We start from the raw sequence: 24,714 nt of genomic DNA on the forward strand, positions 1-24,714 counted from the left end.
AGTATTTATCCGGGACACTAATGACTTTGAGGGCTATGCCATATCTGAAGATGAAGCATAGAAACATCCTCTTGAAAATGAACATAAAAATTCTGACTATAATCAGGTTTTTGGTGGAGGAGTAATGTACTGGAACACGGCCGATTATGCTGGCATTGATTACTCAAGGCCTCCTTCATTGAGTTATGAGGACAGCTCATGGGCCTGACACGAATATGATCTAAAATTGGTTTTTATTTAAAATAGCAAATGAAAAATGCCAAGTCAAAATACGCTTATAGGATTCGATTTGCCTATTTTTGACCTCAGTTAAATCTCCAAGTGGATCTGCGCTCCAATTTGTGTCTTTAAAGTGGCCACCAGAGGATTTTAAGGGGAACGATCTTATGTTTTTAGATGATTCTATCTCTATTTTTGTAACTTCAGTTGAAACAGCGCCCTTGTTTTGGGTCGTTTTGTTTTTTTTCCTAGCCGAGTTTTATTTAATATATTAAATAAATCATTTGTAAGAGAGGAGTGGGGGGAAGTTATTTCTGAGCATTGGTGGACAAAAACAGAGTTTCATTGTACAGATTTTGACAGGGATTTTAATAAAAATGCAGCTCTGACCCCTGATATTCCTGTGGTATGAAATTTAACATTTGTGTCATCCTTTGTTTCATATCTAGCCTGTTATGTTTTCATTTCATTTCATAATCGTTTCTAAATGAATACTTTTAAGTGAGAAAGGCAGAATTCAATTTATTTGCTCTGTCTTGAGGAAGTGTTCATATTTAATGTTTTCTTTTGTTTGACAAGGATTCATCTTCTATGCCCTTGTCAACCCCTCTACAGTTCACCCACTCCACAATGCTTCAAATTTGATGTTAAATTTCTTGCCTATCTTGCCTCAAGAGATAATATGTGTTTTTTGATTATCTTTCTTTGTTTCAAGCTGTTCTTTGCCCATGCAGCCCAGAAAACCCCATCATTAAAACCCCTTTTCCTATCAATTTACTAGCCTAAAATAGATATTCCTTATTGGTCATCTCAGCCCATTTGAAGATTTGTCTGTCGAGATAGACCCGGAGAGAGCCCTCTCCTGTCCTCGTAGGGCTAGCTACGAGGCTGAGCGTGGTATGATGTTGCCTCAAGTTTTGCCTTCCTCAGCCTGAGGCAAATTCAAGAGTTAACATAGTGGCAACCATATTGGGGAAGATGGTTTGCTGTTGATGTGACATTCAACTTATTGATTGTCTTGTCCCAGTACATGAAATCAAGTTGCATATCTGATGCTGATGGTGGACAACAGTCAGACACATATGAAGGCTGAAACATTCACCTGGCGACTCCAACTCGATCCAGACATTCCAGTGCTCGCTCATCCATCTATGCAATGGTAGGGTATGTGGCAAACCCTGCACTTTGTGAAGCTGTAAAAGATGTTAGAAATTGGTTAGCGGATTTTGAAATTAATGAAGATTTTTTCAGTGCTTTGCTTCAATGTTTGAAATCTCCGAAGTTTCCTCTTGAAGCTAAAACTAGTGTCTGTGAGTTAGTGGATGAAAGAGTTGAGAAGGAGATTCAGTATTTAAATGAGCAGATCTAGTCATACGATTTTCGAGACCCCAAAAAGTTCTTGAAAACTCTCCCTCCTTCAAAACAAGAAACAATAGAGTTGCCTACAAATGTTTGCATTGACAGTGTGCAGCTGGAGGTATGTATCGCAGAGTTGGGGCAGCAAACGGAGTCTGGCTTTCGTGATCCTATTGCAGCATACATGGAAATGTTTTTCAGTTTGATTGATAGATCAGGCTGTTTTCTATGTGACCAGGATCATTACGTGCATGAAGGGCTGCCAGCAATTACATCTGTGTCCTGGTGGAAGCCTTCTCAAGCGGCATCATTCTCAGGTTTACTTGAATGGTTGATCTGGCATTTCAGTATTACCTGATCTATTGTTTTTACAGCAAAGTAGGGTAGATTTTGTAAATAAATAAGCAGTCAAAAGGCAGCATTTTGTTCTAGTGTCATTGCAGCTTTAGTTTCAAGTTCGTCGAGTCAGTTTTTCAGTCATTCAGATTTACAATTAAGTCGGTTTGAGTCCAGTTTCAGTCAATAAATGTGTCAAAGTCTGTGTTGGTTGTCGAAATGATGACTCCATAGCCCAATGGACGAAGGCACTGTCTGCTCACCCAAAGATCTGCAGTTCTTGGCACCTCCAAGAAGCGGCAGCTGCCATCCCCATTGGAGCCAATGTTAGACTCCGTCTTCTCAAATCCTCTGTCAGAGTCCAATTCAGACAAGTGGCTATCAAAGTCTCTGTTCAATATGCCAGAAATGGCTTTCACAATTTATCAGAAAAGGATCACCGCACATATGCCTCTGTTAGAGCTATTCTTTTAACATAAAAGACATGGCAATATTTGGAGGAAAGGATTAGTTCCATCGACATCCCCGACATCAAGTAAATGGTTAGATTCTGCAGTAAGGTCTTCTTCCAAATCTTGGAAAGGTCAGTTTCCAACCCAAAGATTGGTTGAAAAGGTTATCTCAGAGATCTCCTTCCACAACCAGGACAATTTCTGAGCGATAAAAACAGCATTAATATTTGTCAATGGACTTGTATTTTTCTAGAGGTATGTTCCTCACCAAGCAGATAGGCTGGAGAAAACAAAATAAGTAAGAGCCTACAAACAGATTCAGAAAAAGTACCATCAGTATCAGGAATTGGTGGGGGTCAAATGAAAAGAAATAAACACTGAAGTCGCAGGTCCAAATCTAAAAAGAAAGAGATTGGGAACTTTGATGCTGCACTTTTATCAAATGACAAGGAAAGGAAACTTGGGGATTTTTTTTTTTTGTGCGAGCCACTGCAACAAGTTGATCCATTGCCTGTCACATTTACACAGTGCTCTTTGTTGCAACATGTTAACTTGAATGGGCATTCTGATATTGCACCAGAGGGTTCTTGTTCCCAAAACATAAGTTTCACGAGTTCTGTCAATAGCAAAGATTTATGTGGGGTAGATAGTGGCAGGGTTTCTTCTGATGAACATTCAATTACATGTTCTGATAACATGGCAGGTGAAGTACCTTTGTCAAAGCACGGTTCTACTTGCAAAAAGGCATCAACAAACTTGCCAACTATTAATATACCTTGCAAGTTTGATTCATCAGACATAAATGAAAATGGTTTACAGAAAGATTCTTCTTCGAGGTGTAATATCTCTGAGATTGACAAGGGAGATGTTAATTTGCTTTCTAGAGATAGTAGTAGCATTTCTGGTTTTGTTGGATCATTGTTTAACATAAATTCTAGTGGAAAAATGTTAGCTACTACCATTGACTCTAGTTTTCCAATGAACCACGGGGAATTGAACAAAGAATACTTAGAATGTTCTGTAAAGCCTGACATGCATTGTTTTCGAATGTATAGTAGTGATAATATTAATACAGAGTCATCCGGGGCATTGGCATCAGCCCATGTTACACCTAGAGATGAATCACAACAGTAATTAAGAACGAGAACCCAAGGCTTTTCCATTCAGGACACAACTAACTTTATGCTGCCTACATCATATGAGTGGCCTGGGTCACTCCCTTTTCGCGTTCCATCTGCCACTGGTCGACTTCTTCCAACTGCTACAGATAGGTTACATTTGGAAGACTAGAACTGGCGGACTCATCTTCAACCATCCCTTGTAACGTTAAGGCGATCCTGGGTGAGACAATCATCAGGCCAAGGAAACTACCATAAAAAGAGTCTTATATCTCAAGCTACTGGAAACAGAAATATGACCTCTTCCATAAGCCATCCCATGGAATCTGTACTCGCTCCACTTTTACAACCTTCTTTTCAGGCAGGATATGTATCTTCTAATATAAAATTGAATGGACACATAAGAATAAAGGAGGATTCTAAGCATGAAGGGACAGATGACTCATATTGTGATGATCTAAAGTATTTATCCGGGGACACTGATGACTTTGAGGGCTATGCCATATCTGAAGATGAAGCAGAGAAACATCCTCCTGAAAATGAACATAAAAATTCTGACTATAATCAGGTTTTTGGTGGAGGAGTAATGTACTGGAACACGGCCGATTATGCTGGCATTGGTTACTCAAGGCCTCCTTCATTGAGTTCTGAGGACAGCTCATGGGCCCGACACGAAGATGATCTAAAATTGGTTTTTATTTAAAATAGCAAATGAAAAATGCCAAGTCAAAATATGCTTATAGGATTCGATTTGCCTATTTTTGACCTCAGTTAAATCTCCAAGTGGATCTGCGCTCCAATTTGTGTCTTTAAAGTGGCCATTAGAGGATTTTAAGGGGAACGATCTTCTATTTTTAGATGATTCTATCTCTATTTTTGTAACTTCAGTTGAAACAATGCCCTTGTTTTGCGTCGTTTTGTTTTTTTTCCTAGATGAGTTTTATTTAATATATTAAATAAATCATTTGTAAGAGAGGAGTGGGGGGAAGTTATTTCTGAGCGCTGGTGGACAAAAATAGAGTTTCATTGTACAGATTTTGACAGGGATTTTAATAAAAATGCAACTCTGACCCCTGAAATTCCTTTGGTATGAAATTTAAGATTTGTGTCATCCTTTGTTTCATATGTAGCCTGTTATGTTTTCATTTCATTTCATAATCGTTTCTAAATGAATACTTTTAAGTGAGAAAGGCAGAATTCAATTTATTTGCTCTGTCTTGAGGAAGTGTTCATATTTAATGTTTTCTTCTGTTTGACAAGGATTCATCTTCTATGCCCTTGTCAACCCCTCTACAGTTCACCCACTCCACAATGCTTCAAATTTGATGTTAAATTTCTTGCCTATCTTGCCTCAGGAGATAATCTGTGTTTTTTGATTATCTTTCTTTGTTTCAAGCTGTTCTTTGCCCATGCAGCCCAGAAAACCCCATCATTAAAACCCCTTTTCCTATCAATTTACTAGCCTAAAATTGATATTCCTTATTGGTCATCTCAGCCCATTTGAAGACTTGTCTGTCGAGATAGACCTGGAGAGAGCCCTCTCCTGTCCTCGTAGGGCTAGCTACAAGGCTGAGCGTGGTATGATGTTGCCTCGAGTTTTGCCTTCCTCAGCATGAGGCAAATTCGAGAGTTAACAAACCTAACAGGCCCAGTATTCTTATTTACTCATTTAACATTTATAACCAGTGCACACAATCATAAACTATAAAGATATGCAAGGATATAACTGAAACATAAGCAAACAGATCAAATGCATAATATTCCAAAATCAACTTATCTTTTATTAATCCTTCCGTTCCAGTACAATCTAGTTCCACCCTACGCACTCAGCTGCAGGGGTCCATGCACATAGCTACAGACTCTACCAGGCCTCTGCGCACACAGTTGTAGAGCCTCTTCTTGCTCCTACAACCCAAGACTCGGACTTACAGACTCAGAGCGAATATCACATTCGAAAACCCATAACACTTGAGATCAATAATAAAAACTGCCTTCTACACTTAGAGCCTTGCTCTATTTATACATTCCCATGGTCTGCGGACTATGGGTAGGCCGACCCACTCTATATTAAATTACAATATTTGAGGGTGGATAACCCTTTGACTTGACTCATTATAATTCGCACTTTGTGCACTACATGGAGCCTTTACAATACCATTACCCAAAATTGTGGGCTTTACGCCCCAAAACTGTTACGCAGGGATTCATTACCCAATAGTCCCCCAACAATATCATCGTGACTCGTCCCGAGTCACTCTGTCGGTGTGGCAAGTCACGTTGCCAAGGCTTCGTGTTTAGCCATCCCTGTGAGTGACACACTACAATCTGTTGCTCCGTCATTGCCTCCTGCAACGCTTCTTCAAGCTCCTGCTCCATTGCCCCTACTAATTTTCTTAACGGATGATGCTCATTCTGCTCTGCTAGGTTAACAAAAAGTGACCACTCATAGGATTTTAGCTCTAGCCGAGATGTCAAATGCGTGAACTTTTTGTGCAAGAGCAACAAACTTGCAATCTCTGGTTCAATATACTCAATGTCTGTCAAAGCTTGTGTTGCATTTTTACAAGAGAGCTACTGCTATCTGTGATGTCCCAATCTTCAAGTTTCATTGTGGGCACGCGGCCTAGAGACGAGCTTTTAAATGGAATTCCATCTTTTGTCTCAAGATTCACCATCTTTCCCTTATCTTTCATAGATCGCTTACCAAACCGCGGGTTCTGCGGTGACATCCGGACCGATCTTGCTATTTGTCTGGGAATTTCCAGTACATCTCCCACTGTTGGTGTTGGGCTTAGTGCAACATCCTTGGCTGTCGACATTACGCTATCCAGAAGGTCCTGCGTCTCTTTTGGCAATGTTGCAAACACTAGGCTTACTTTCAAAGCGTCGAAGTTCGACGAGTCCATATCTATTGGATAGCGCAATAACTTCATTGTCAAGATGCCATGGTTTGTTCGACGGATGAACATTTGTGATTTATAGGCCAGTTGAAATTTAAATTCAACCATTCCCCCCTTTTCTCGCTCATTAATGATATATTGGCAGCAGATCATTTCAAATCTAGTTCTGACTCTGTGTCTTAAATGCTCGCTGCCCGCTCCTTTTCACCTTAACTTGGATTCTTGTCATGATCAGTGACATCAACAATCACTTCCTTATTTATCCACGCAGTAGCGTAGCCCCTTGTACGCGACCGCGACCCCTGTGACATACTAGTCCTTTGCACACCCCTGTTGTCACGCAGCTCCCTAACAAAATGTTTTATAGTCTTGCACTCTCTTTCAACTGTTTGGAGCAATGAGACTGTCTCCTCTTCAACTAGTCAGGTGGTCACACCCCCTTGGTGCACCGCTGTCACGTCTTGGTGAACAACCTGTGACGCCGTTTCTATTGTCGCTGCTACGCACACTGCTGGATGCAGTGCACTCTCCTGATTTCCATCGAGAGTGAGGTGAGGTCTTAACCACGTCATTTGACCTCACGGTCATCCTCCTCCAATCCATCCTTAGGTTTGCATGTATTTAGCTGCAACCTTCCAGGTTTTATGTTCAGCAAGTCTTCCTTTAGTTCCTTTTCTAGCTGTTGAATCTTTGCATCCAGCATCATATTCTTCGTTCTCAATAGTACCCTGTTTCTTTCCAGTTTGCAGAGTTGCGCATTCCCTTGACGAATGGCTTCATGAATCCCTTCATACTCCTCTACGCGCAGTCTTGTGAGTTCTTCAGTCTAGACTTCGCGCACTATTCTCTTCACTGACATTGATATATCCACGACCTTCTATGTAGGTCCTTCAGGGACCTCAATTCCCATACCATTCTACAGCCTCGAACACAACTTCGCAGCCAGGTTCCTACATATCGCCGTATATGCCCATCTAACCATTCGGATGCGCAGGTCCCCTTTTGTACATTGTATCCTCTGTCCCATATTCATGACTTCATGTACCTTGGCGAACGCTTCCCTCCTCACACTTGGTAGTGTGATCCTTTTCTTCTACCAATGTGCCTTATTTGGGCCTGCTATTGTAATACTACTGCACGCTGGAACAGTCTATTCGGTATACATCTGTACCCATTGGCAAAGGTGTGCTTGCAAGCTGTTTTATCCTTTTCCATCAATCTACCTTAGTTTGGGTCTTCCAAATCATACTCGCATCATCCTACAACATTCGCTCCAACTTTCCAAACTTCCTTGATATGTCTTCCACCATTCCATGGGTGCCATGCACAGTGCCCATGCTAATGCATCAATCCGCTATGCTCATGCACTGCATGCTCAAATGCTTCTAGGAATTCTTCTACCATGGAAACCCCTTCATATATTGGTAAGTCACGCGTTTCTGTAGTCACACAACATAGTGATCTTATCAATATATTGCAATTAAGTGTTGTCACTTTGTGCAACCGATTCTGCCATCTTTCAATTTTTCATCCAAATCTGAAGTACAGGAACTGTCACACTCCCATGAGATTCTCCCATCATCAGTCAGGTTCAATTGATCCTGGCCTTGCATTGTTATATGGTAAATGTAATCCAGCTCATCGTCGCTATCCTCATCGCGCACAGGTTCAGTGTAGCACGCTCCTTTGGCTAGATCTGGTGGAACTACTACGTGTAGAGACTTTTTCTCAAATATCATCTTCCACTTCTTCAAGTTGATGACTCCATTCATATCAGTGGCCCAGTATATTCCTGGCAATGCGAGGTAAGGGTTGTTGTCATCAACAATCTCTATCACTTCAAAGTCCATCTACGTGCTTGTGCCTTCGACATCAACTGTTACCCCTCACAACCTCCCCATGGGAAAAATATTATGTTGGTTCACCATTTGTAATTGAATAGGGGACCACTGCAATGCTGGCTTGTCCATACGTGTTAGGCCCATATACTACTAGTGTAACCCCTTATTGTTATTAGTACAACCCACTTATTATATTGATGTACCCATGTAGTGCCCATATTGTTACTATTGTGCCCCATAGAAGCCCACTCTTATTATTATTATGCCCTTACATTATTATTGTTATGTCAGCTCTGATTATGTTATGACCCCTTAGACTCCTATATATAGAAAGGAGGTCTTTTCATTTGTATCATCCAAGAATTGTTCATTTGTGTAATGTAAAGGAGGTTGCCACCTCGAAGAGGCTGAATTATAAGGCGTTGATCTATATTTTCTATCTTTTTGTTAGCTGGTTTCATAACAATACGTTCCCATATCTATTTTGGTAACACATTCGCGTCGGACCCTAGGTCTAGGATTACCTGTTCCATTTCATATTCACCAATCTATGCCGTCAATCTCATCTCCCTCTTGGTGCGCAATGTATGCTTTCCTACTTTCCGGACTACGTTTGGTTCCCCTGATTCGGCACACCTAGTTGTCAACTCCTGTAGTCCTTTAACCGCCTTATTAGCGTGTAGTAGTTTCATGCATGTCTCTAAAAAGGTAGTTAGCATGGAAGGATCCATCCCTGTCTTTGGTGGATCCTTACTACTTGAAGTAGATGCTTCCGCGAAGCTCTTCTTAGCTTCCATAAACGTCTCCCTTGTGCATTCTAAGTCAAACTCTGGTTCCTTTGTAGGAGCCTTGCGAACCCATGTATCTTCCTTGGGCTACTTCCTCTTATCTTCCCCTGTGGTTGCGCCACTTCTAAGCATCATGTTTACGTTGGGGTCTTCTTTGTGTGGTTTAGACCTCATCATTTGAATGTTTTGCATCGCAGTAGGCTGAATTACCCCTTTCTCGCTCATTTACGCAATGAAGGTAGGACAATCTACTGCTTTGTGATCAAACTGAGAACAATACGAACAAGATAGTCTCGTCGGGTTGGTACAATCGCGAGCGTAGTGCCCTGGTCCTTCGCAATTGTAATATATTAATTGCCCTCAGCCCCTTCTTGGCCCCATTCCTCCTCGTCCTCGACCTCAGCCCTGAAATCCAGCACACATCATCCCTGTGGCTGGGTCGAGGCCTCGCATTTCTTTCTGCATTCTATATGTTGGGGTCCACTCCATCATTAATTCGTAGCTGTGACAAGTGTGTTCGTTGTGGCCCACCGATCTACAAAAGTTACAAAACAACTTCTACGGAGTCTGTGTATACTTCGGCAACAAATGACAGTTGTCCGTCGTGTGCTTTCCTCCCACCTAACAGATCATTCACCAGAGCACGGGCGCTGCACTTAGCCCTAGTTGCGCCTTTGGTATCAATGGAATTAGCCTCCCTCCTACCAAGTAGTTTGTGAATACCAGACAGTGATCCTTATTGTGGCCCTGACCTTTGCATTTTATACACCACACTTCCTCGCATGCCTCCGGCCGCCCTATCTTGCTTCAAGCTCTGCATTTCCAAGTATAGGTTCTACAGTTGTGCATGTATCTATTGCACTCCCAATCCTAGTTCTTGTATAAATGTTTCATGCAGCCTCATCACCATTTCCAATGCTTCTGCCTGGGTCAAAAGCTTCTGCTGTGACAGCGCCATCCTCAGGTGTGTTATCAAAGATGCCACAAACCACGTGTGGTGCTGCGCATCCGTCAATATCATATTATCCTCATGGATCGTACTCTTCAGTCTCTAATCCAGATCCCAGGGGGTCTCGCCTGGCATCATCGCAATCTCCTTAAATCTGATGATTGACTACATCTCTGATTTCGGCCGACTAAATTCTCTGTTTAGCGCATTCTGGATCTCTGCTATTCCTGCATTTAGGTGATCATTTGAGTGTTTGATATACCACGTCAACGCACGATCCTGCAGCGCGCTCACCAATGTATCCTTCTGAATGTTATCATCTATAACCCCTTGTGCTTCCCACACTACTCTTACCACGAACCAGAAGTGATTTGGGTCTTCATTTCCTACTCCTCTAAATACGTGTAGCTTAATCGAGCTCGCCATGCTGAACCGTGGGGTTGGGGGAGGTGGGGTGGGTGACGATGGGGGTGAATAAGATGAAGCGGGTGATGGCGTGAGTGGAGGTGATAACTATGGAATACATTGTCTTATTAAACTGACTGCACTCCTCATAGGAACCTAAGCGCGCTCTTCATCGCTAATTCGTGGAGGTGAAATTAAAGGACTGTTTCCTAACCCTTCGATACCTTTGTAGACCTTTCCGCTTTGCATTGTTCCAATCATTAATGTATTCGCATCACCCGTTTTTCACATAACAACATCTTAATCTAGGTATTCAAAGATTTGATGTACTTACCTTGCGGTCCCTTGAGAAAATGTCTTTCTACTTCGCTGTAGCTTACAGTCATGTCTATCGCAAATTCAGTGATAAACCCTCCTATTATCCAGTTGAGCCAATGGTCTACGGCCCGCGCGATCTTATCTTCTGATGCCTCTAGCTTGTGCACTAACTCCGGAGTCCACACTATCGATTGATCGAGCTTATACCTTCCCTAGATGTCGGCTAGCCTCACGATCCAATCATACAACTCTGAAGAGAAGGACGCGAAGAAGATCTCATGGATTTCCGGATATACGTAGCGATCCAACCACCTCTTCTCGGATATCTGTGGGGTTCTTTCCTCCTGTGTCACGAACTTGTGAAGCTTCTGATCCAACCAATCTTCAATTTCTTTCTTTGTAGGATTCCAGTTTTCCAACATCAGACATCCCTTAGGCAGATCCCAGTCCCGGCAACAAAACCATTTTTTGGCTTGGGGCCTGACCCAGGTTCATAAGTGTTTTAGCCAAACAAATCCCAAAACTATCAGCCCTTTCAGCAACAGTCCACAGAGCGTAGACTGAGGTCTCACCCGAGGTAGTATGGGAGGGTGTTGGAACAAGGTTTCTGCACCCTAGGGATGTCTTGATGAAGTCTGGGAAGTTCGCAAACCAATCCTACGTGCTTGCACTGCTCCGTGCAGCTGTCCGACCTTCACGTAGCCTAAATCCTTTAACCTTACAGTGTTATTATTATAGATCTAACTAAATCTTGTGGGCCCAATATTCTTATTTACTCATTTAGCATTTATAACCAATGCGCGCAATCATAAACTGTAAAGAGATGCAAGGATATAACTGAAACATAAACACACAAATCAGATGCACAATATTCCAAAATAAACTTATCTTTTATTAATCCTTATGTCCCAGTACAATCCAGTTCCACCCTGCGCACTCAGCCGCAGGGGTCTGCGCACATAGCTGCGGACTCTACCAAGCCTCTGTGCACACAGCTGTAGTGTTGGGTTGTGTTATATTCTTTCCACAACTAGCCCACATAGTTAACCAGGGTGATAGAGTGGGGGCGGAGCCCCCTACCCCTTTCGTTGCACCTATTGTATAGTAGGGGGAGTCACAAGGGTTTGAGGGGTGTAGGTAACCTAACTCTATGGGGTCCGGGGCAGTGCCCTGGAAAATTTTGGTTTTGGACCCTATGTTAGGTTGGGCGGACCTACCTATGGTTTTGTGCATGAGTTTCGCACATGGTTTTGGACGCGATGGTTTTCAGTCCATGCTTTTGGACACGATTTTTTTTGGTCCATGGTATTGGATGCTTTGGCATGTATAAATATGTATTGTAACATTGAAAGGAAAATAATGAAAAATCAAGCTGGTAGTCTCAGTTTTTGGATCCAGGGGAAAATCTCTATGTATATGTGTTTTATGTGTTATGCTCTTGCATTGTTTATCTTCTGTGTTTTAGAATTCGTATGCAGGTAATTTGTATATGGGGCTAAAACCTACATTTGGTATCGGAGTTGTTTTGGCTTCAATGGGATGCCTTTGTTGCTCAGGGGTTTCACTCGGGCCTGTGGTAGACCCTGTTCAATGGGAGATCTGCGAGATCAATTCTGGTGGTGGAAGAAGATGGCGAGCAGTGGAAAGATAGAGATCGAGAAATTTAATGGTCAAAGTTTTGAGTTGTGGAAACTCAATATGGAGGATCTGTTGGTGGATAAAGATCAGTGGATCGCAGTAGATCCAGGTACTAAAGCAACGAGAGTGTCCGATGAAGAATGGAAGAAGTTGGATTAGAAGGCAAAGAGCACAATATGATTGTGTGTCTTAGATTCAGTATTGTTGAATGTATCAGGGGAAGCTATGGCAAAGGCTTTGTGGGACAAGTTAGAGAATTTGTACCAATCTTAGTCTCTGATGAATAAATTGTTCCCGCGGAAAAAGTTGTATAACCTGAGGATGAAAGATGGAGACTCTGTGACAGAGCATCTAAACACATTTAATACTGTGGTAAATCAGTTAGCATATGTTGATATTAAAATTTCAGATGAAGATAAGTGCATCAGTTTGTTGTGTGCTTTACCATATTCATGGGATAGTCTAGTTATTGCAATAGGTAGAAATGAAACTGCCTTGCAGTTTGATGAAATAGTCTCATCCTTGCTGACGGAGGAGATGAGACAGAAAAATATGGAGAGCTAGAATGGTGATGCCTTGTCTATACGAGGACAGTCCTAGAAAAGAAAGAAAAATAAGTCATCGAGTGGGAGATCTAAATCTAGAATGAAATCTAAATCTCCAGGAAAACTTGTAAAGGTGGTGTGCTGGAAATGCGGAAAGGAAGGGCACTACAAAAGGGACTGTAAATCTAAAGCTCCTGATAAAAGAAAGGGATCTGATGATGCTCCTTCTGCAGAGGCGAAAACCACTTCAGATGAAGGTGGGGATGTGTACTTGGCTTCTTCAAGTACACATGTACATCATGAGGCATGGTTGATTGACTCAGGTGCATCCTTTCACTTCACTCCCCATAGAGAGTGGTTCTACGAGTATGAGAAATACGATGGTGGTGATGTCTTCTTAGGGGATGATAGGAAGGCTAGAATCATTGGTCACAGAAAAGTAAAGTTGAAGTTGCAAGGTGGAAGGGTTAGAACACTTCTGGGTGTTCTGCATATTCCTACATTGGCCAGAAATCTGATTTTTGTAAGCAAGTTGGATGGTGTAGGTGTAAAAACAATGCTCAAGAAGGATACCTGCAAGATGGTTCGGGGAGCACTAGTATTGATGCAAGGAGTTCAGATTGGAACTTTGTACAAGTTGCAAGGTAACACAGTTGTTGATGGGTGCAATAGTTTTGTGGTTATTAAAAGTGGAGCAGAAAACTTAGTGGTCTCTGGAAAGAAGATCATGTTATGGCATCAAAGGTTGGGACATATTGGAGAGAAAGGCATTTGAATACTTCATGGTAAAGGTATGGTAGAAGCTATGAGTAATAGCTCTCTGGATTTTGATTTCTGTGAAAATTGTGTATATGGGAAGCAGAATCGGGTGAGTTTCCCCTCTAGTGGTAAAAGGGAGAAACAAATATTAGAGTTTGTGCATAGTGATGTGTTTGGACCTATGAAGGCTCCATCACTGGGTAAGTTTGTGTACTATGTATCATTTATAGATGACTTCTCAAGGAATACATGGATATATTTCCTTAAGAAGAAATCTGAAGTCTTTGATAGGTTTAAAGAATTCAAGGCTCTAGTGGAAAACCAGACAGAGAAGAAGATAAAGGTGCAGAGGACAGATAATGGTGGAGAGTTTTGCAGTAAGGAATTTGAAGAATTCTATAAGAAGTTTGGTATAGCACGGCAAAAGACTACTCCATATACACCTCATCAAAATGGAGTTGCAGAAAGAATGAACAAGATGTTCATCGAAAGGGCAAGAAGCATGATCAATGGTGCTGGGTTAGGACAAGAATTTTGGGTAGAGGCGGTGGAGACAACATGTTACCTAGTCAACAGATCACCTTCATCAGTGTTGGAGGATAAAACTTCACAAGAGGTATGGACTGGTAAAAAACCCTCTCTTTCACATCTGAGGGTATTTGGATGTGATGCATATGTACATGTTCCAAATGAGAAACGAACCAAGTTGGATAGTAAATCTGAAAATTGCATCTTTATTGGGTATAAGGATGGTTTAAAGGGTTATACAGTAACAAGGAAGGTTGTGTACAGCCGAGATGTGGTGTTCAGAGAGGTGAAAAATGTTATTAAACATGAAGTCCAAGCAAAGGAACCTAAGAAGATAGAGTTTGAGCTAAAGGAGAAAGAATCAGACTCTAGAGCAGAGGAGGAATCAGAAGATGAAGAGCCACAAACTCTGGGTGTGAGAAAATCAGTTCGAGAAAGAAGACAACCAAAAAGGTATAGTCTATCTTCTTTTTGTTCAAATTTTTCTTTATCTATTACTGATGATGATCCCAGAATTGTGAAGGAAGCAGTAGATTCAGAGGATGGAAAACTCTGGAAAGAGGCCATGGTTGATGAAATGGCATCTTTGCAAAAAAATGAGGCTTGGGATCTGGTGGAGTTGTCGGCTGGAAGGAAACCCATTGGAAGCAAATGGGTGTTCAAGAAGAAGACAAATGCAGAAGGAAAGGTGGAGAAATACAAAGCTTGGTTGGTAGCAAAAGGTTATTCCCAGGTGTCGGGAATTAATTTTGGTGATATTTTCCTCTTGTGGCCAAGGTAGCTTCTATTAGATTACTTTTATCTATTGTTCCTGCTTTTGATTTTGAGGTAGAACAGATGGATGTGAAGACAACATTTCTTCATGGGGATCTGGAAGAGGAGATCTACATGAAGCAACCTAAAGGCTTTGCAGTGAAGGGTAAGAAAGAACTGGTATGCAAGTTAAAGAAGTCTCTGTATGGGTTAAAATAGTCACCAAGGATGTGGTATCAGAAATTTGATACATTTATACGAGGACTTGGCTTCACTAGAAGCAAAGCAGATCACTGTGTGTATTTTAAATTAATTGGTGATTGTGTTATTTATCTGTTCTTATACGTGGATGATATGTTGTTGGTTGGAAATGACAAAGAAATTATCCAGGATTTGAAGACCCATTTGTCCTCCAAATTAAACATGAAAGATCTTGGTGTTGTGTTATAGACAATTTTGTGCCTTACAGCAACAAGCATGAATTGTCAATAATCCAAGGGATCCAAAGTTCCCTAAACATGATGTTCCTACCCCTAGAGGAACAAGGTCAGCAAACCAACAGCTCTTAGATCAGTTCTTCGCCTGAAAACACTCAAAAACAAGCAATCCTAAAATCAAAGCAGGTGCTCCACTAGGTTTCTGCACTGAAACTCAGTTGCTCCATGGTGTACCTGCGTTGCAAAGCAAGTGGGACAAAGGCCACCTGCGCTGAGCGAAAAGGGACAAGTGGCACAGTGAGTCATTGCTTTGGAATCTTCCAAAAATGACACTTGGATCAGGTATTTCGCCTTGTGATGAGTCAGAGGCTCTGTTTCTCCAAGTGGAAGCAAAGTTCTCCAAGTGGACTCAAGAACTGAAGATCAACTAAAGATTAACTAAAGAGAGAGAGGACACAAGGCAGCTACACATCAGTTGCAAGCTGACTCATCCTTTCTCAATTCATCTATATATTGAGCTCTCTCCTATGAGCTCAGGAGGCTGGAATTTTGTGCAAAGTAATGATATGTTGTTGGTTTCATTATTGAGTTATTGGGTGATTGTTTGAGAGAGGTGAAGAAGAGCAATTCTTTCTGCTGGGAGGTGTTGCTGGGTTGGAGCCTGCAATGGTTGTAATACTCTCAGAACCTTTATTTCTTCATTAATAAAAGCTATTGAGGTTCTTCTATGTGCTCTTGTTTCAATTATGTATTGTGATGATTGCATGTTTGGTTTACACTAATCCATGAACTAGTTATGATTGCATGCCTCTTGTAGTTTCCTTCTTTGTTATTGTGCAGGATCTCATTGTCGCTGGGTGAGCAGATGAACAAAGAGCTAGGAGCAAGCGGCCAAAGAGAAGAGTTTGGATTCGACATTAAGCGCAAGGCAACGGTTAGTGCTTTCTCCATTCTCTTTTGCTTTCATAAAGAAGTAAACCTTCAGTAGTTTGTTTTACAGTTGTTGCTAAGGAACTGTCACCCTTAGAGTGGGATAGGGTCATCCGAGTCGGATACTTTTCCCTACAACAAACTGGCGACTCCGCTGGGGATCGTATCCGTTTGATTGTGTTTGTAGTATTTTGCTATTCATTTCCTGAACAAAAGAGTACCAAATCGAAAAGCTTTTGACTATATCAAAAGTGAAGTAGAGGGCAGCTACTCTTGCTCATTTTCTGAGCAAATTCATGATTTGAAGAGCTGATCTACAAAGATCCTTGTAAGCTCTTAGTGATATCTTTGCACCTTCTAAATCATCCCTTTAAGTGTGCTTGACTGATTGCTTCTGATTTGAGCAAAAACCGTGCATTTTTTAGAAAATTATGACCCGGAAACTGTGAAAACGCAATTCTCGTTTTCCAAAGCAGGTAGTACACAGGCTACCTGCTTTGCAACGCAGGTCCCGAAGGGGCTACCTACGCTGAGAGCCAGTTTGGCTGTGCAGAGCCTGCGTTGGCCCAAATTTGCTTAGTGCATTTGGGGTTTCCTCCTTTCTCTTACCTGTTTTCACTTAGTTTTGCTGCTAGGTGTCAGTCTTGTGCCTGTTTTGAAACCAATATTACTTGCCATCATTCTGCCTCTGTTATATAACGAAATTGTACTTGTTCTTTGTATTTCTTATTCATTTACAATTTCCCATAACGAAAAGTAAACTAGTCATGCTTTTGGCCTCTTAGATCTAAACCTGTGTTAGGCATTTTGCTGGTCTAAAGAGTTAGCTTGTTTGCTGTCCATAGCTGATTAGTCTTTTTACTTTCGTCAGTATGGTTTGATTTCATGTATTTCCAGTGATTAAGCAAGTGAATCTTAAGGTGTCTTTTGATTTTGGACAAACTTGTTTACTTTCGCTTTAAATCGAAATCAAAGTTATATAACCACTTTCTTTTTGTATCCATCCACATTAAGAAAGGCAAAAGAAAATACATGCATTGTGCATTTTGCATTTGAAAAAGTTTGCATGATGATTTAGGAGAAAGTGCATTAGTTTGTGCTGTATGAACTGTGTGAAAAGAATTTGCCTTTCTTCTCCCTCAGTAGTTAAGATTTTCATCAGTCAAAAAGATTTGAAAAAGCTTGCTTCTCATCTTAGGCTGCATTTAGGAATTTGTCATATACATCTCGTGGTGAACCTTGAAAGGCAAACTTTAAAAAGATCAACTTAAAATATACTGAATGAACCTAACAACGCATTGTAACATAACGCAAACATCTAGAGGTCTAGGTAGAGACGTGTTCCGGCGTCGTTAAACATAGTGACTGTCGATCTCTACGAAGGTGGGTGATTCCTCCTGAGAGTCGGTGGCACTAATACGGAGTTGTGCTCCCACGTACCGTCGCGTATATATTGGGAGACCCCTATAGGCAATTATCCTTTATCCATAGGAAGCCGTGTCGGCCACCCTACTGATCACGATGCAGTGAACACAGCATTCACGAAGATCGACCACCCGTACCGTAAAACGTATTCTGTGGTTTCGCGAAAGGTTTGGCACACCCTCTACCTAGATCTCCAGAGCAGTTTCTTTTGGCCTTTTTCAAACTCTATAACTGAAAAGGTCCAACCGAGCATTTGTCACTTCGGGCTCGTTAATACATCGAAGGAGACTAGAGTCATCTTTAGCTTTTTCTCGACTCTTAAAACATGAAAAAGCAAAGTTATGTTTAAAAGCGTCTAATAAAATTCATTCAAATCGGAAACACGAATTTTCCCTTTTATATTTTAGTTGATTGAGTAATCCGCAATCGTGGAAGAAAGTCGATTGAATATCTGTCACTCTCAGAGGCTTGCGAGTCAACCGTCTTTGTCTCCGGAATCGAAAACAATCCGAGCAAATCGAACTCGTCGAACCAGTTCAAAATCTCCTTTAAAAGTTAGAACAAGTGTTCCAACAACATCTGAGATTCTGGTCACTCCAAACATTTCCGGAAACCCTGCCTCCATAGAAGAAGTTCAACCGCCATAGAGGGACAGTAATACTGATCCTAGTCTGGGGGCAAATACTTGTATGACTGAACCAGTTCCATCTGTAACTGGTCCAGAGAGTTTTGTGCCTCAAACATCTGTCGCTTTTGATACAACCCCTTCTTCGGCACCGGAAATCTTTTACGGGCCTGACGGTCTTCCTCTTCCACCTGGTCTGATTGCGATAGAGGAAATTATAGAGGAACCGCAAGTATCCACTCCAATTCAGTTTGGAGTAGGGGTCACTCTATTTCCTGCTACAACAAAAGTTTGTCCATCACCAGTGGAAGTTCCTGTAGAATCACTAGGCGATCAATTGGATAGACTAAAAATGTCTGAACAACCGTCAACATCTAGGACTGTGTCAAATGACACGGCGACGGCAGAATTACCTGCTGCAAATCCAACAATGTTCGCCGGCATACCATCTGTCCCAACTAGCTCTCAATCGCTAGAAGGAGTCCACCAAGAGACTATCTCGACAGTATGGTCTATTCCTGTTTGTTCCGGAGTAATGTCTGGTAACTCTCATGGTGAGACTCATCAAATTGACCCTTTTGGGAATCTAATTAGGCCATCCAGTCCTCCAGGACAATCAATTGCCTTGAGTTCTGGATTGCTACCGTATGGGGGGCAGTATGCCCTTTCATTACCCCCTCCGGGAGGGTACCCATACGGGAGTTCTCAACCTTATTCAAGTTATGGTGGAATTGCAACGAGTAGTTGGGTACCTATGCTATCCCAGCCACCAAGAGTTGTATATTCTATGCAACAGTGTGTACCTGTGACAAACATCCCAACTACACCGGCTATTGTGACCATGTCGCAAGTTCAAACAATGCCTGTTGTATGTCAACCTCAGATTTCTCAGGTTCTCATGCAACACCCCCTTGACCCTGCGACCCAACCACAATCGCCTACTGGTGGGGCAACACAAGTACAGTCGGGTACAACTACCCCACATCTTGGTCCAATGGTTAGTATAGCGCAACAACCCATGGTGTCGCAACCGTGGATAGTGCAATACCAACAGCCGCAATTCCAACAAGTGTACCAGGGTTCTGAACAACAAATCTTTGCGAATACGGGACAACCATATATTCAAAATGGTCAAAATCAACCACTTTATAGTGGTCAAGTCCATCAACCGTATCAATCATACCAACATCAACTCCATTATGCTGGTATGCAAAGACCAACTGTTCAGGCGATTCCATCGTATCCTGGTTACGCTTCACCTAACTTGAATCAACAGTTACCATTCGTGGCGACTTTAGAGTTGCCTGATTTACATCGGTTAACCAATGATCCAATTTCTTACGCCCCATGGTGGCCAGTGATTCCGCACAAACTTCCATCCGACATTCCTAAATTCAATGGAAATCCAAGTGAAGACCCGTCGAATCATGTGATGACATTTCATCTATGGTGTTCGTCGAACACTTTAAATGACGATTCGATAAGGCTTCGCCTCTTTCAGAGGACATTGACAGGTCTAGTGGCAAAATGGTATATAGAATTGCCTAGAGCTTCGTTCGACAATTTTAGCTCCCTTGCCACGACATTCTTAACCCACTTTCAATTACCAATAAGGTATGAAACGGGAACAGAGATATTGACCAACTTCAAACAGACAACCGCAACTCATATATCAGATCATATACATGAGTGGCGACGTCGACGAAGAATGGTTAAAACATATGTTCCTGATTAGCTTTTAGCTGAGTGGTTTATAAAGTCGTTACTTCCGGCCATAACGGAAGATGTGGCAAAGGGGGGAGTCGTAACAGAAGAGCAGGTTATCGCTCGTGCACAATATTTGGACTTAGTATATACTCAGTCCGGCACGCTCTATGACAAGATACCAGACACCCCTAGACCAGAGTTTTCAATTCCTCCTCCTCCTAAATCGAATAGTGACTCTCATGCCGACGATGGCGTGATTGGCACGACAAACGCGAATCCGAGAAAGGCCAATCCCAAGAAGGCCCGTAAAGATTCGAATCAAAATGCTCAAGAAGAGATTCTTGCTTCGGAAGTAAATGCCGTATCAGTAGATAAGGGCAAAGAAACCAATCAACCAGGAAGCAAGAAAAATCAAAACAAAGGGAAGAAGAAGAAACAAGGAGAGTCATCTCCTCGAAAAACTTCTTCAAGCCCTCCTCGAGATAGGAAACCACCTTATGGGTGTCAGATATGTGATGAGGATCACTGGACGAGAGAATGTCCATACAAAGCTGATCTAAAAAGATTCTTAAAGAGTTCGCAAACTCCAGCTGTGTTAACTGATCCGTTTCCCGATCGAGGAAAAAATCTGGTTGGTAGTGGAAATGCTTCACCGTCGCAAGTGCTTATGTTATCGATATCGAAGCAACAGAATGATGCTTTGATTTCGACAAGGAACAAAGATTACGAGAATCCACAGGTGTCGAACGATAAAGGTAAAGATCAGCCTAGCAGTTCGACAACAACTTCGGCAGAAGTTGTACCCCCCATCACACATGAATTAACAATAAAACCGCCAAAGGGAGTAGTACACAAGTCGACATTTAATCCTCGTGCCAGAGCGGCACAGCATTATAATATAGTGGAAGATTTGGCACAATCGCCGTCTGCTATGTCGACTCTTGAAGTACTACAAAATTGCCCATCCCAAAGGCAGGCATTGTTATCAGCAATTGGTGGGGTGGATCCTAAAGATTCCAATCTTGTATCCTTTGATCACAAAGGATATGATCCTCAGTTACCAGCTCAACTAGCTTTCCTCGTCCAAGTGAAAGCCCTCAACAAAACTGTTCATCGAACAATTATTGATGAGGGGGCATCGACATGTATTATGTCGATGAGTTGCTGGAAAACTTTAGGATCTCCAACCTTGTCGCGATCATCGACAACATTAAAAGCATTCGACGGAAGGACATATACCCCTTACGGTATCCTTAGTAACCTGAAAATTGAACTGGGAGGCAAAACAGTAGAAATAGATGTTGAAGTCATCGATGGCAATCTTGACTATAACATCCTACTGGGAAGACCATGGATTTATGCCATGGAAGCTGTTGTGTCGACCTATTTTAGGAAAATCACATTCCCCTTTCAAGGAGGGATTACGATCATTGACCAACAAAATTTCCTCCCTAATGGTTCACAAGTTACAGGAAGCGTTCCTCTGATCCATGGAAGCGACCATTCGTTTCAAAATATCGAAGTAGGCCTACTAAAAGATCCTACATTAATGGGCACTTTCACCCTTCCGCCAACGTTCATTGTGGGACAAGTGGCGACAGTAGGAACCTGCAATATGATATCTTCCGCACAAAAGATGTCAGAAAACGATATCAGCATGGATCATGCAAAGGTTTTGTCCCCAAGCCCAATGGAAGTATTGTAGCAATCAATTTTCTTGGCCTGGGGGGCAACCCCAAATCAACGCTCATCAAGCGTTTGGATAGATAGGTCTAGAGAATATGGCACCCCTTTAAGTCCTTGGTCGCGGGTGCATGGAACCGACAAAGGAATGGTCCAATCAATGGTAATTGACGGGGCACCATGGAATGATTCCCACCATCGTTCCCTTCTCCTGGGTTGTGGGGAAGATACTCAAAATAACCTTTATCATCCTTCAGTTTTCGATTTTCTATCGAGTACTGTAAATACAGTGGGCAAAGAGGATAGTTCTTCACGATGTCAACCTCATTAAAAAATGAAATGTCCCCTTAAGAATTAAAGGACATATGCCTCGCCCGCATTTTTTATGCTGGGGGCATTATATCCGAGCAGTTTTAGCACAGAGTTCATGCTCGTTAAAAAATAAACATAAATTGTGAGCAATCTTTCCCTACAGTTCAAGCTCATCCAGAAAAAATGAACCGGTAAATAACCTTGAGAAATGTAACCTTTGACTGCCATGTTAAAAACCCTTGGTCGTGTTTATATGCCATCACCTCCATCCTTTCATTTGGCCAATCGTTCATCTCCATATGTTTGTTTACCCATTTTGAGGAACAGCTGCGAAGAGTGATTTCACTTAGCCATCCTTGTGACACTGCTGTGATTGGAAAATTCCAACCTGTACCTGGAATCTGCTGCTATCCCTGTTTATCACTCGTTCCTCAAAAGACGAGTCTTCTTTGAGCTCTTTTCACTGACTCGTAAAATATGAAAAGTTAGCCGAGTTTTGGCCTTCCAGCTCGTTAAAAGGACCGGAAGAGCTATCCCTCCTCTAGATTTTAATCTTTTTGGACCTGAGGGATTATTGCACAAAAAGATCGAGCGCTTGTTTTGTTCGGCTCATTAAAGAAATCGAAAATTCATCCCTTCTGTATGGTTTTATACTTTTTCGGACTTAAGGGATTAGAAGACGAAAAAGGAATTTTGGAGTTAACTTTCCGTACCTTTTCAGACTCTCTAAAAATGAAAAGGACCGAGTTTTCCTTGTCGTTAGACTCGTTAAAATGATTAAATAGCGACAAACTTGTCTTTAGACGAGAACGAGTTTCCCTATCGCTAGGCTCGTTAAAACATAGTGATGGGCTTGCCCGAAGGGCAGGTTATAGAACAAGCATATGTTATCCTCCTCAAGCTTGGCAAAAATAAAGAGGTACTGGTCAGCAATGACTGGGGAAAAATTGGGAGAACCTCACAGCATTAATGGTAGCAAGTCGCTCTTGAACATGACACTTTGTCCTCCGTATCACATCGGGTTGGGTTGTTTCATTCACCGGTCTCATAACCATGGTCTTCGCCACACCATCCACAATTGGGGTAATGCTACCAATCCATCACATCAGTGTCGTTATATGTTCAAGAGATGTGGTTTTGTAAAGAGTCAACCGTGTTCCACCCACTGCCATACATTATCCTTCATCCACTTCATGACCGCCACCCTGAATCATACATCACAGTTTGTTTTCACCTCATCACAATCACTAGCTCCGTTCCGTGTCACTGATGTGGGATTCATTAAGGCCCTCCTTTGATGGATCGCTCCTTGTCGACATCAGCTCATTATCCAAGGAGTTGATCTAGGAACACCCCCCTCAGTACTTTGAAGCTTGCATGCCTCAATGGCAAGTTTCTCACTTCTAGCGACAGGTATACATCAATGACCTTCGACCAGAAGATTTTGCATGGTGGTCGACGCCAAGTCCTTTATTCCCACCATGTGGATTGTACTGCTGTACCTTGAGGGTCATCATCCTTATCGGTGACTCCTCTCGCGCTTGTTAACGGTTTACATCATTGACCGGTAATCAAGCGATGTCTTTCCATGTTCGACTTCAAGAAATTCTCACATGGATCGACTTGTACATCGAGTGAAGATCGGAAGAGATTGAAGACCCCGGATCTAGTTTCATCCATCCGGGCTGCGATATATATTCAGGACATAAAGACATTTGATATGTACACCATTACAACAGATGATCATCCTTCTCAAAGGATGATAATTTCAGCAGAGAATTATCAGTCTACAATCAGACGATCGTTTGTTCTATGTACCAAAATGTATTTATAAAGCTGAGCATGGGAATGCCCGCCTCAGCTAGATCATGAAAAATGTATGAAAAATAATGTATTGTATTGTATCTTATTACAGGACACTTCTCAGCAGATTGAATGAACTTCGGATCCTCTCAATAAATCATTTCACCCGATAAACGACCTCATACTTTAGGGGGCATCTGTTATAGACAATTTTGTGCCTTACAGCAACAAGCATGAATTGTCAATAATCCAAGGGATCCAAAGTTCCCTAAACATGATGTTCCTACCCCTAGAGGAACAAGGTCAGCAAACCAACAGCTCTTAGATCAGTTCTTCGCCTGAAAACACTCAAAAACAAGCAATCCTGAAATCAAAGAAGGTGCTCCACTAGGTTTCTGCGCTGAAACTCAGTTGCTCGATGGTGTACCTACGTTGCAAAGAAAGTGGGACAAAGGCCACCTGCGCTGAGCGAAAAGGGACAAGTGGCACAGTGAGTCATTGCTTTGGAATCTTCCAAAAATGACACTTGGATCAGGTATTTCGCCTTGTGATGAGTCAGAGGCTCTGTTTCTCCAAGTGGAAGCAAAGTTCTCCAAGTGGACTCAAGAACTGAAGATCAACTAAAGATTAACTGAAGAGAGAGAGGACACAAGGCAGCTACACATCAATTGCAAGCTGACTCATCCTTTCTCAATTCATCTATATATTGAGCTCTCTCCTATGAGCTCAGGAGGCTGGAATTTTGTGCAAAGTAATGATATGCTGTTGGTTGCATTATTGAGTTATTGGGTGATTGTTTGAGAGAGGTGAAGAAGAGCAATTCTTTCTGCTGGGAGGTGTTGCTGGGTTGGAGCCTGCAATGGTTGTAATACTCTCAGAACCTTTAT

Source organism: Pinus tabuliformis, chromosome 2_1, assembly GCF_031772625.1.
Source record: "Pinus tabuliformis cultivar Carrire ecotype Pingquan chromosome 2_1, CPIR1, whole genome shotgun sequence".
Classification (NCBI taxonomy): Eukaryota; Viridiplantae; Streptophyta; class Pinopsida; order Pinales; family Pinaceae; genus Pinus; species Pinus tabuliformis.